We start from the raw sequence: 11,789 nt of genomic DNA on the forward strand, positions 1-11,789 counted from the left end.
TTCCCCAGACTAGGGAAGTTCTCAGTTATAATTCGCTCAAATATACCCCCTGCCCCTCTCTTTCCTCTTCCTCTGGGACCCTAGTTATTCTAATATCATTTGCTTTATGGTATTGCTCCTCTCTCAAATCCTCTCCTCAACTACGATCAGTAGTTGTTTCTTTTCCTGTTTCTTTATTCTCCATAATTTTATCCTCTATATCACCAATTCTTTCTTCTGCCTCATTTATCCTAGCAATGTCTCCATTTTTTTTTATATTTTTTTCTTTATTTATGATAGTTACACACACAGAGAGAGAGAGAGAGAGAGAGAGAGAGAGAGTCAGAGACACAGGCAGAGGGAGAAGCAGGCTCCATGCACCGGGAGCCCGACGTGGGACTCGATCCCGGGTCTCCAGGATCACGCCCTGGGCCAAAGGCAGGCACCAAACCACTGCGCCACCCAGGGATCCCCTGTCTCCATTTTTTAATTGCATCTCATTAATAGCCTTTTTTAAATTAATAGCTTTATTTTGATCTGATTAGATTTTAGTTCTTTTATTTCTCCAGAAAGGGGTTCTCTAGTGTCTTCTATGCTTTTGTCAAGCCCAGCTAGTACAGGCTATGAAGATTTGAATTCCAGGGACCAGGGGATCCCTGGGTGGCTCAGCAGTTTAGCGCCTGCCTTCAGCCCAGGTCATGATCCTGGAGTCCCGGGATCAAGTCCCACATTGGGCTCCCTGCATGGAGCCTGCTTCTCCCTATGCCTGTGTCTCTGCCTGTCTCTCTCTCTCTCTCATGAGTAAACAAAATCTAAAAAAAAAAAAAAAGAATTCCAGGAATCGGACAAACCAGGGTCCCCTACTCTTCCACCAACTTCCTCTCTAGCTTTAGAGAGAAGCAACTGCTGATGATAAAGCTGGCTTTCCCACAGAATGTCCACAGAAATGCCAAGCTAGGAGTTACCTAATACAAAGATGAATCGAACAGCCAGATGAAGAGATGTGTAGAGCCAGGTCTGGGGAAAGGGTGCAGAGTTTCCATGCCCTCTCCAGGGAAGCCGCTGTCCCCACTCCTCCACATGTTTACCAACTAGGGAGCTCCTAAGCCTAGTCCTTTTTTTTTTTTTTTTTTTTTTTAATTTTATTTATGATAGTCACAGAGAGAGAGAGAGAGAGAGGCAGAGACATAGGCAGAGGGAGAAGCAGGCTCCATGCACCGGGAGCCCGATGTGGGATTCGATCCCGGGTCTCCAGGATCGCGCCCTAGGCCAAAGGCAGGCGCCAAACCGCTGCGCCACCCAGGGATCCCCCCTAAGCCTAGTCCTAAACCAAACTTCTTTAATTTAGTCATGCACAGGAACCACCTGAATTTTTGACTTTGCAGATTGTTTCTATGTATATATGTCTTCTTTAAAAGCTGATTATTATGTTTCCCATAGTTACTATTTCTGACCACAATTTGGTGTGGAATGCCTTTGTTCTTGGAATAGCCATAGTAGCCATCTTCCTGACCATGGTCTTCGAGTGTTTGTGGAGGATGATGCAAGATTCACAACCCTCCCAGGCACAAGTCCCACTCTCCACTATAAACCAAGCTGACATACTGATACTCAGTTCGATATTGTTAGTATTGAATATTCTCTCAATATTTGCAAAACAAATTTTAGTGGTTTCCATATTACAAAAAGAGATGATCTTATAAAAGTTTTATTAGTCAACATCCTTTCTTCTTCAGTAAGCACTGAGACAAAAGAGTCAAGCTTATTTATTATTCTCCTTTCAACCAATACACTTGGGCAGACAGAAATCACAAACTCCTTTAGGGTAGAGCTTAATGCTGTAACCTGCACATATGGGCACTCATTGAATATTTCTTATTGACCACCTGGGAGTTCGATTTTCTGGATCATCCAATAGAAAATATTTACTATGGAAACAATGTTGATTTTTTGAAAGAATAGATCACAATTAGGATTACATATTTGAGGTATCTGATATTCTAAACACTTGATAAAATTATTTCTATTTCAAGTCTCTGTACCATTCACATGGTCCAGACCCCAAAACATGCAGATTTAACAAGCAGGACCTAACTCAGAATGTTATTTCCAAGAGGTCTTCACTTGTGAATCAATCTTTCAATCCAGTCTTTGCCATCTTTTATTCTCCAGTGTGATTCAGCATTAGCACATTCAAGGATCCCTATAGCAGAGGGAATTTGAACCTCAGATACTAAAATAATAGATTTTTCTTTCTATTCCAGTCACTGAAGACACAACTCCCAGGTCCCTTTAACATGGGGGGGGGGGGGGGGGGGGCGGGGGGGGGGACTAGTACCAAACCTGAGGTGCATGCAACTTGCATTCCATGGCAATTCCAACCCCTAAAATAGATTCTGAAACTAAAAGAAAAAGGCAAAAAGGGAAGTTTGGTTTGGTTTGACATGAGCAGTCCCTGAAATGTATACAATATGCCAATTTTTAAGGAGACTACCTAAAGCCATGTTAAATACATTGAACAAAATTAACTCAGTAAATATCCACTAAGTAGTATGTGTCAGGTGCTATTCTATTAACAAAAAGTCTGGGAACTTATGTTTTACTTGGAGAGACAGACAAAAACAAATACAGAAATTAAATATGTAATAGGTCAGATGATGATAAGCACCATGAAGAAAATAAGGCATTGTGGTAGTTATGGCCAGGAGGGTGCAAAAGTGGGCATATTGCAAGTCTTAGACCCTACTGGAGTGCAGGCACAGATAATGGAAGATTGTCAAAGCCGCAAGGACACTGGGCTCCAAGACCTTGTTGTTCAGGGTCACTGTGTAGCAGAATAAGAGATCACAGGTGGTTTCTGGTTGTTGAATGGCTACAAGGGAGTGAAGGGATGAGACAGAGACCATAGTTTTATGCTTCTCTACCCTAGTGGACATCTCACTTCGCGTGGGGACTGTGGAGACCATCAAACCCCAGAGAGGCCTCCATGAGAAAACAAGGGAGTCTATGAGGAAGTGTCCCCAGTCACTTTGTTATTCTTTGCATTGCGTAGTAGCTGTTTCAGGAACTTTGAGCCAAGTTCTAATCATTTCAGCCCATCCTCAAACTTGAAAAGTCTTCAAGGTCTGGCTTGGGTGGGCCTAAGAATACAATACAGATAGCTTTGGGGGTGAAAGTGGGACTCGTATTACAAAGGTGATCAGGGAAGACCTATAGAATAAAGTGACGGTGAGCACAGACAGGAATAGAGCAAGGCAGTGTGCCTTGAGATGTATGTGGGGGCTACAGGGAGCGGGATTACTGACTGAGATACAAGTGCAATGCCCAAGACAGGATTGTTCTTGGTCAGTACAAAGCAAAGTGAGGCAGCTGTGTGACTGGAGAGGAGCAGAGAAGGGCCAGATGGTCAGAGAAGATCTGAGGAAAGGTTCCGAGAGGCTATATGACTTATGGCCTTACTGATCATTTTAAGAACTTTGGTTTTTAGGGGATCCCTGGGTGGCTCAGCGGTTTGGTGCCTTCCTTCAGTTCAGGGCGTGATCCTGAAGACCCAGGATCGAGTCCCACGTCGGGCTCCCTGCATGGAGCCTGCTTCTCCCTCTGCCTGTGTCTCTGCCTCTGTGTGTGTGTCTCATGAATAAATAAAATCTTAAAAAAAAAAAAAAAAAAAAAGAACTGGTTTTTATTCCAAATAGGAATGTTGGATTTTGAGCAGGGTGACCTGATGGGACTGAGATTGAGAAAGGATCCCACCCCAGCTATTTAGAATAAGCTCTAGGTGCCAAACATGGGAGTAGGAAGACCACTTAGGAGGTTCTGGCACCAATCCGAACGAGAGATGATAGTAGCCTTTACTAGTGTTATTAGCATTAGGAGGAGTATAAAGTAGCTGAATCCCTAATAATCTGCATTTTGAAGGCAGAGTGCACCAGATTCGCTGATGGATTCCAGGGGATGTTTATGAAAAAGGGAAGAATCGAGTCCACATTTTTAGTCTCAGCAACTGAAAGTTGAGATGAAGAAGCCAAGGTATAGCTAGCTTTAAGGGAGAAAATTAGGTTTGGCTTTGAATGTGGTGTCTGGTATGACTACTAGCCAAGGAAAATGGGGATTTGAAAAGATAGCAACCTATACTTTAGAAGGGATTTAAATGAGAAGTTATCCAAACTGCAGACGTTTATTTGAAGGAGTAATATATTTGGCTTGGCCTTCAATTCTAAAAAAAAAAAAAGGGAGACTATTTATAAGTTGTTGTTAGTGTTAATGACTATAAATCTAATCATAGGGGACTGCTATGTTTTCATGTTACTTATACTTTACCCACTTCTCCTCTCATAAAGATGAAGTTTACAACGAAGATGCTTTCACAGTAAAATCATTAAACAGACTTTCCAACATGAGCTGTCCACCAAGAGTTGCACATAAATGTTCAAAGGAACTTTATTCTTAACAGGCAAATATTGGAAACAACTGAAATATCCACATGCAGGAGAAATGAAAACCAAATTGATGTATATTTAAAAGTGAAATACTAGGGGATCCCTGGTTGGCGCAGCGGTTTTGTGCCTGCCTTTGGCCCAGGGCACAATCCTGGAGACCTGGGATCGAGTCCCACGCCGGCTCCCGGTGCATGGAGCCTGCTTCTCCCTCTGCCTATGTCTCTGCCTCTCTCTCTCTCTGTGTGACTACAAGAAAGAAAGAAAAGAAAGAAAGAAAAGAAAAGAAAAGAAAAGAAAAGAAAATTATTAAAAAAAAAAAAGTGAAATACTAGGCAGCCCCAGTGGCCCAGCAGTTTAGCGCCACCTTCAGCCTGGGGTGTGATCCTGGAGACCCTGGATCGAGTCCCATGTCAGGCTCCCTGCATGGAGCCTGCTTCTCCGTCTGCCTGTGTCTCTGCCTCTCTATCTGTCATGAATAAATAAATAAAATAAAAAATAAAAGTGAAATACTCAGTAATTAAAAAGAACTACCGATTCAAGCAATAGCACAGAACGTCAAAAATGTTGAGTGGAAAAAGTCAGACTAAAGATGTTATATACTCTATGATTCAAGTAAAGTTCAAGAACAGCCAAAAACTGATCTATGATCATAGAAACCAAAAAGTAGTTGCAACAGGAGTGAATACTGAGTGAAAAGGCACAGAAAGCAAACCTTCTGGGGTGATGAAAATGTTTTGATCATGGTTAACAGACATATAAAATCGTTAAAACTCACCGGACATGTGCATTGTACTGCATGCAAATTGTATCTAAAATATGCAACAAAACATGAGCCAACTACTGAAAAGGTGATATACAGAAAAACCTTGGCTGAAATCAATTAATCTAATTAAGCACAAAGTTTTGTTCTGGGTTTTCCAGCCACCAAGGCAAAAGGGAAACAAACTGCTTTAGCTCTATTATCTACTACTAGTGTACATCAGAAGAGAAAAACTTGGGATCCCTGGGTGGCGCAGCGGTTTAGCGCCTGCCTTTGGCCCAGGGCGCGATCCTGGAGACCTGGGATCGAATCCCACATCGGGCTCCCGGTGCATGTAGCCTGCTTCTCCCTCTGCCTATGTCTCTGCCTCTCTCTCTCTCTGTGACTATCATAAATAAATAAAAATTTAAAAAAAAAAAAGAAGAGAAAAACTTTTTTCCTATCACCAAATTTAAGAATAGTTAGATGAAAAGCACTAGATGCTACTAACACTATGTAATACTTTCACTAGGACTTTTATAAAAGCAGAACCATTTCTGTTTTTTTTTATTTCTACCAGTCCTCAGAAAAGTCAGGAGGATGATACTAAATCATGTTTCTATGAAGGCATTTCTATGGGGAATTAAATGAAGATATTCACAGTAGTTTTCTAGAAGTCCTTAGCTGTAGCGATCAAATCTGGACTCATTCCCTGGGAATAGAGGATTCTCAGATCGCCAGGCTCACCTCCCTGTGTGTCTCAGCTGGGTTTGTGACAGGAGTTGGATATCAGATAATTAGGGGTTGACTAGAGTGTAATATTCTCTGGAGCTGATTAAAACTAGATACATGGAGTTTAGCTACCAAACTCGTACTTGGCTAATTATATGCTTTGTTACTAAAAAATGTTCTAAGAAAACACCATATTCCTGCCCAAACGGAAAACCATGCCTGGCTTTACCGAATCAGGGACATAATGGATGCCTGTATCCCTGGTATTCAAGAAACTCTACTGCATCTCCTTCCACGCTTCCCAGCAGAGGTATAATTGACAAATTAGGCAATACTGTGTGTGTACGACTCCCTACTTTTAATTCATTTAGCACCTGCGGCCATACCTAAAAAATACAAATAGCGTATCTTGTCCTGTGACAACTGAGTTGTCTATTTTAACTTGATTTATTTACTTTTTGGCCTGTATTTTAAAACTTAGTTCTAAAAAAAATAAATAAATAAATAAATAAATAAATAAATAAATAAATAAAACTTAGTTCTACCTCCTTCTGGTTATCACTGGACCTAAAAGAATGCTGGTATCCTTTTGAAGACGGAAGAGCATCTGGCCCCAAATTCCACAGTATGATACAGCATGGAAAAATACAATCTTTTCTTGGTTTGAAACATTTGAGGATAAACAGTATCAGTTATCACTTCCGTCCTATAAAAAACCTTAAAATGGCTCCCATGGTACATTTTATTTAGAACAAGGCTTTGCACGGTCAGCTGGCCAGGGTGAAGTATCCTCCAATAAGACCCTCATCGGCTGAATGAATTGATCCACAAAATGTAGCTCGTTCATTATTAATTCAATGGCCCATTCAAATGCTGAAGATTGTCTACTAAAAAATATTTTGGCTCTAATGAAGTTGATATTGAACTGTTGTTTTTCTTTTAGCTACAGCTGACCAAGAAAGTATTCTTTAATTCAATGTTAAGACCTCTTATGTGCCAGGCGGAGAGGACACAATGGTGCATAAGCTTTCTGATAAGTCTAATGAAAGGTTTCGGGAGTCAAATAAAATAAAGTAACATGGATGTTAAATAAAGAGAAGTATGGTGGCCTCTCTAAGGAAATGTTTAATCTGAGATCTGAAGGATGAGTGGGAGTTAATGAAATGTTCTGTTTGTGGGAGAAGGGGTGGGGACAGGCAGAGAGAAAACTGTTTCAGGCCGGGCCATCACTTCCCATGAAAGCCAGAACAGAAAGAGGTTAGGATCAAAACAATGAAGTGGTAAATAGAAGTCGAGCAAGGGCAGAATTTTGGTCTTGGAAAGGTTTTTTTCCCCGAGTGCAGAATAAACATTTATTTAAAAAAACCACAATCAGATTTATAGTTAAGTCAACTCACTCAGATCCAGAGTGAATACATTTGAGGAGAAAGCCAGCAAAGATTTTGGAAGAGACATTTGACAACTGGTTGGGAAATGCTATACTATCTAGAATAAAGCTGACAGCAGGCAAGACGAGGGTGGTCTAGGAAGGAGTCATTAACTCAATAAATAATGGAAAGCTCCAACTATGTGCCAAACTATATATATTGAGGAGTCCAGTCCAGGAAATATATTGATCAAATGAGCAAGAATGACAAAAATGTAAAAAACAGAACCTCTCCTGATGCTTCAAGAAAGGTTTCTCTCAAGGGAGGCACAGCTGAGCTAAGTTCTGAAAGTTGACTAGAAGCCAACTGAAGCGCACAGTGGGGAATGGATGAGAATAAATTTCAAGGGAGGGAAAACTGCATTTATCAAGAAACTAATGTAGCCAGTACAGTAGAATACAAAGAAAAAAAGCGAGTGCTATTAAAGTGAGGCTGGAGAAGTGGGTTGGAACTAGATCACACAAATTTGTAATTTGGTCTTTATCCTAAGAGCCAGGGGGATGCCACGAAAGTGCTTTATGCATGAGATGTGATAGAGAAAACAGCAAATTTGTGTTTTGAAAACTGGTGACTACAGAGTAAAGAATGGATTGTAGGGGGCTCGAAGTGGATGTGGTGAAGGGATTTAGACCATGACTCACTCAGACCAACCAGAAGAGTTGGGAGTTGGAAGACTTGGAGGCTGTGCAGAGTATGGAGTTTCTGGCCTGGGCTTCTCACGCAGTTCATGACCTGTAAGACCACATCATCTGAACAGAGGAAGGCATCTTCTTACTCACTAGGGTATGAATCAGGTCATTTAAAAATTATGTTCCACATTAAACTATTCACAATGGTCTCCATTGGAAAATGGTACCAGAGAGGAAGATGGTAAAAAGAGGGGGGCATTCATTTTTTTACCATCAATACTTTTGTGTGATTTTTTTTTACAATGAAAATACAAGTACAAATAGAAGTTTAAAAAATGAATATTGAAATCCCATCAAATTATTTACAAATGTAGACAGGAAAAGAGCTACGACGATCTTGTTTTATGCTATTTAGGAACGGATTCTGAGCTCTCAAGAGCCATCCATTCTGCTTCTCAGGACTAATCTACAATAGAGAGTTGAAATAGAATTAAGTGTAGGATCTTAATATTTTTTTAAATCTTAAATTGTGATTAATATTTTCTCAATAAGATACAGTCTAACAATGATCAACAGTCAGAAAACTGAGACTAAACCATGCTTCTTCCTCAGGTAATATATTAATGAGATCCAGAGAGGAAAAAGCTAGTATTGACTTTGGATGAGACAACGGAATCCTAGAAAATGTTCAACTAAAAGCACAGAAGGCAGAAGTGTGAAAGACAAAAATAGGAACAAAGAACAAGAGCTACAAATAGGAAACAGAAATGAAAATGGCAGGTATTAATCCAATTATATCAATCATCATTTTGAGTGTCAATGGTCAAAAAACACCACCTAACTATATGTTGTCTACAAGAAACCCACTTCAAACAAAGACACAGAGATGAAAGAAAAGTAGATGGTTAGAGAAAAATGGATACCAGGGTAACATAATTCAAAAGAAAACAGGAACAGCTATATTAATTTCAGAGAGAGTTGAAAGTAAGGAATTTATCACTGACAAAGGAGTGAATTACATAATGATACAGGGGACAGTTATCTAAGACAATGATTCTTAAGGTGTATGCAGCTAACAACAGAACATCAAACTACACAAGGCACAAACTGATAGAACTGCAAGGAGAAAGAGAGGACTCCACTATCACAGCTGGAAGCCAGTCAACACTCCTTTCAAAGACAACAAACCTAACATGCAGAAAATCAGTAAAGACATAGTTAAATTCAACAACACCCATCAAACTGTAAACTGCTGCAATAACAGCAGAACACGTTTTTCTCAAGCTCCCATGGAACATTTACCAATACAAACCACATTCTCGATGATAAAACACAACATAACAGATTTTAAAGAATAAAAAAAAAATAAAATAATAGAAATCAATGTCTGCTGTCAAACCACAATGTCCATTATTTAGGTTGAATTAAATGGAAACACAACTTGTCAAAACATGTGATGCAGCAAAAGCAGTGCTTAGAGGTAAATTTGTGCACTGAATGCATATATTAGAAAAGAAGATCTAAAAGAGATCATCCAAGACTCGACCTTAGGAAACTAGAAAAAGAAATTAAATCCAAAATAAGCCAAAAAAAAGAAACAGTAAGCAGAGCAGAAATCAATGAAATTTAAAACAGGAATCAATAGAGAAAACTCAACAAAACCAAAAAACTCAACAAAACCAAAAGCTGGCTCTGAAAAGATTAATTAAATCAGTGAGTGTCTGACCTGGCTAAGAAAAAAAGAGAGAGGACACAGATTACTAATATCAGAAATAAAAGAGGGGATATCATTATAGATCCCATGGAAATTAAAAGGATAATAAACGAAAACTCTGATCAAGTCTGTCCTCATATTTGATAACCTAGAAGAAATGGACCAATTCCTTCAAAGACACAATCTACCAAAATCCACACAAGAACGTGATGACCTGAATGGGCCTGTATTTATTAAAGAAATAGAATAAAAACTTCACCTCTGGAACACAAATCACCATGCCCAGATGAGTTCACTGGTAAGTTCTACCAAACATTTAAGGGAGAAACTATACCAATCCTCTACAGTCTCCTTTAGTGGATAGCAGCAGAGGGAGTGCTTCCTGTCTACAAAAATCCTACAGCTACCATCACACTTAATGGTAAGAAATCATTATCAAGTACAGGGCAAAGGTGTTGCCTCTTAGCACCTCTTTTCAACATCATATTGGAAGTCCTTATTAATACAAGGCGGCAACAATAGGAAATGAAAAGTATAGACTGGGAAAGAAAACTTTAAAAATAGCATTATAAATATGAGGAGAAAAACAAGGATAAGTATCAGAATTAATAGTTGAGAGAGTCTCCTCTGGGCATAAGGAAGGAGACAGGAGACTGCCTTTTTTTGGTGAAGTTCCCTTTTATAGTACTTGATTTCTATTTGCATCTATTACTTGGATAATTTTTTGAAAAGCAAATGCAAAAGTAAAAATTGCAAGAACAGACGGAAATAATCATGGGTATGTATATAAAAGCTTTTTGGGGGGATAAAAGCTTATTAAAATGAACACATCTCAGTGTTTTTAACGGCAAAAATGTCTTAAAATGCAAAATGTCTAATAAGAGAACTCATTAAAAAATTATGCCACATTGACAATAAATATAATGCAGCCTTTAAAATGTAGAATTTTCAATGATATGGAAAAGTGTTTATGATATATAAATAGAGGGAAAAAGACTAAAACAGTAAAGACATATAAGAAGTCAAATGTACACACCAAAATAACTGAAACAACAGTAAGTCCTCAATAGGGAATATACAACTTCTACTTTCCTTGTGTTTTTATCTATTTTCCAAATCCACCAAGAACATGTCACTATTATGGTAAGAGAACACAGATTTTAAACACAAACATTCAAAATTTTGTTATGATTATTTTTGTGTGATGGAACTGCAGATGATCTTTGCTTTTTTTTTTTTTCATCCCTTTGTTCATCCAAACTGTCTACTGGTGGTAAAGACAATGCTGTATGTTCAGCAAATCATTGTGGTTCTCTTTATTTACACACAGGACAACTACAGTTCCCCATCTTCCTTACCATTGGGTCATATGGCTGCGCTCTGGTCAGTGGAAAAGGAGAGAAATGATGTACGCCTGTCAGGCCCAGCCATAAAATCCTGCAGGATCTACCACTCTATTCCTTGCCTTCCACAGATCTGAGGGGTCAACGTTGACCCTGTTACAAGTTGGAGAAGTCTGGGTCCTTGGAGCCTTCCTGCCACAATGGTGTGTGATAAAGTAGATACACTCCTACTGTTTGAAGCCACTGAAGATGCTGGGGGTTGTTACAAGCCGTACATCTATCGTAATAGAGCATTACTATTATCCATGGGAAAACAAACTAAAACGCTCCTTCCAAAATACAAACCTTCAACAGCAGCTCATGATCTTTTGAATGAAGTCCTCGAGATGGCATACAAGGTCCTTCACGCCTGGCTCCACGCGCTTCACATCCCAAATTATCTCATTGTCCCTCCTGAATGCTCCCAAAGTTCCTGGACCTGTTCTTCCCCATTACATTATCAATCACAACTGTACTGTAAGTAGCTATTCACCAGTTCTTCTCCCTAGATTGTGAGTCTCCTCTAAGGCAGATGTGTTTCTTCTTCATGGATGTATCTTCAACACTTAATGCTACGTGCTGGGCATATTAAGGATGCTATGAAGTATCTGCTGAATAAACAATGTTTTCTTAAATGTTCATTGCCCCCTAAACAAACATGAAAATTTAGAGCCTGGAAGGTAGGAAAAAACAATTTTCATTTTATCAGAATATATTTTCTTCTAAAATAAATTCTTAATCTCTGAAT

Source organism: Vulpes vulpes, chromosome 6 (genome assembly GCF_048418805.1).
Source record: "Vulpes vulpes isolate BD-2025 chromosome 6, VulVul3, whole genome shotgun sequence".
Lineage (NCBI taxonomy): Eukaryota > Metazoa > Chordata > Mammalia > Carnivora > Canidae > Vulpes > Vulpes vulpes.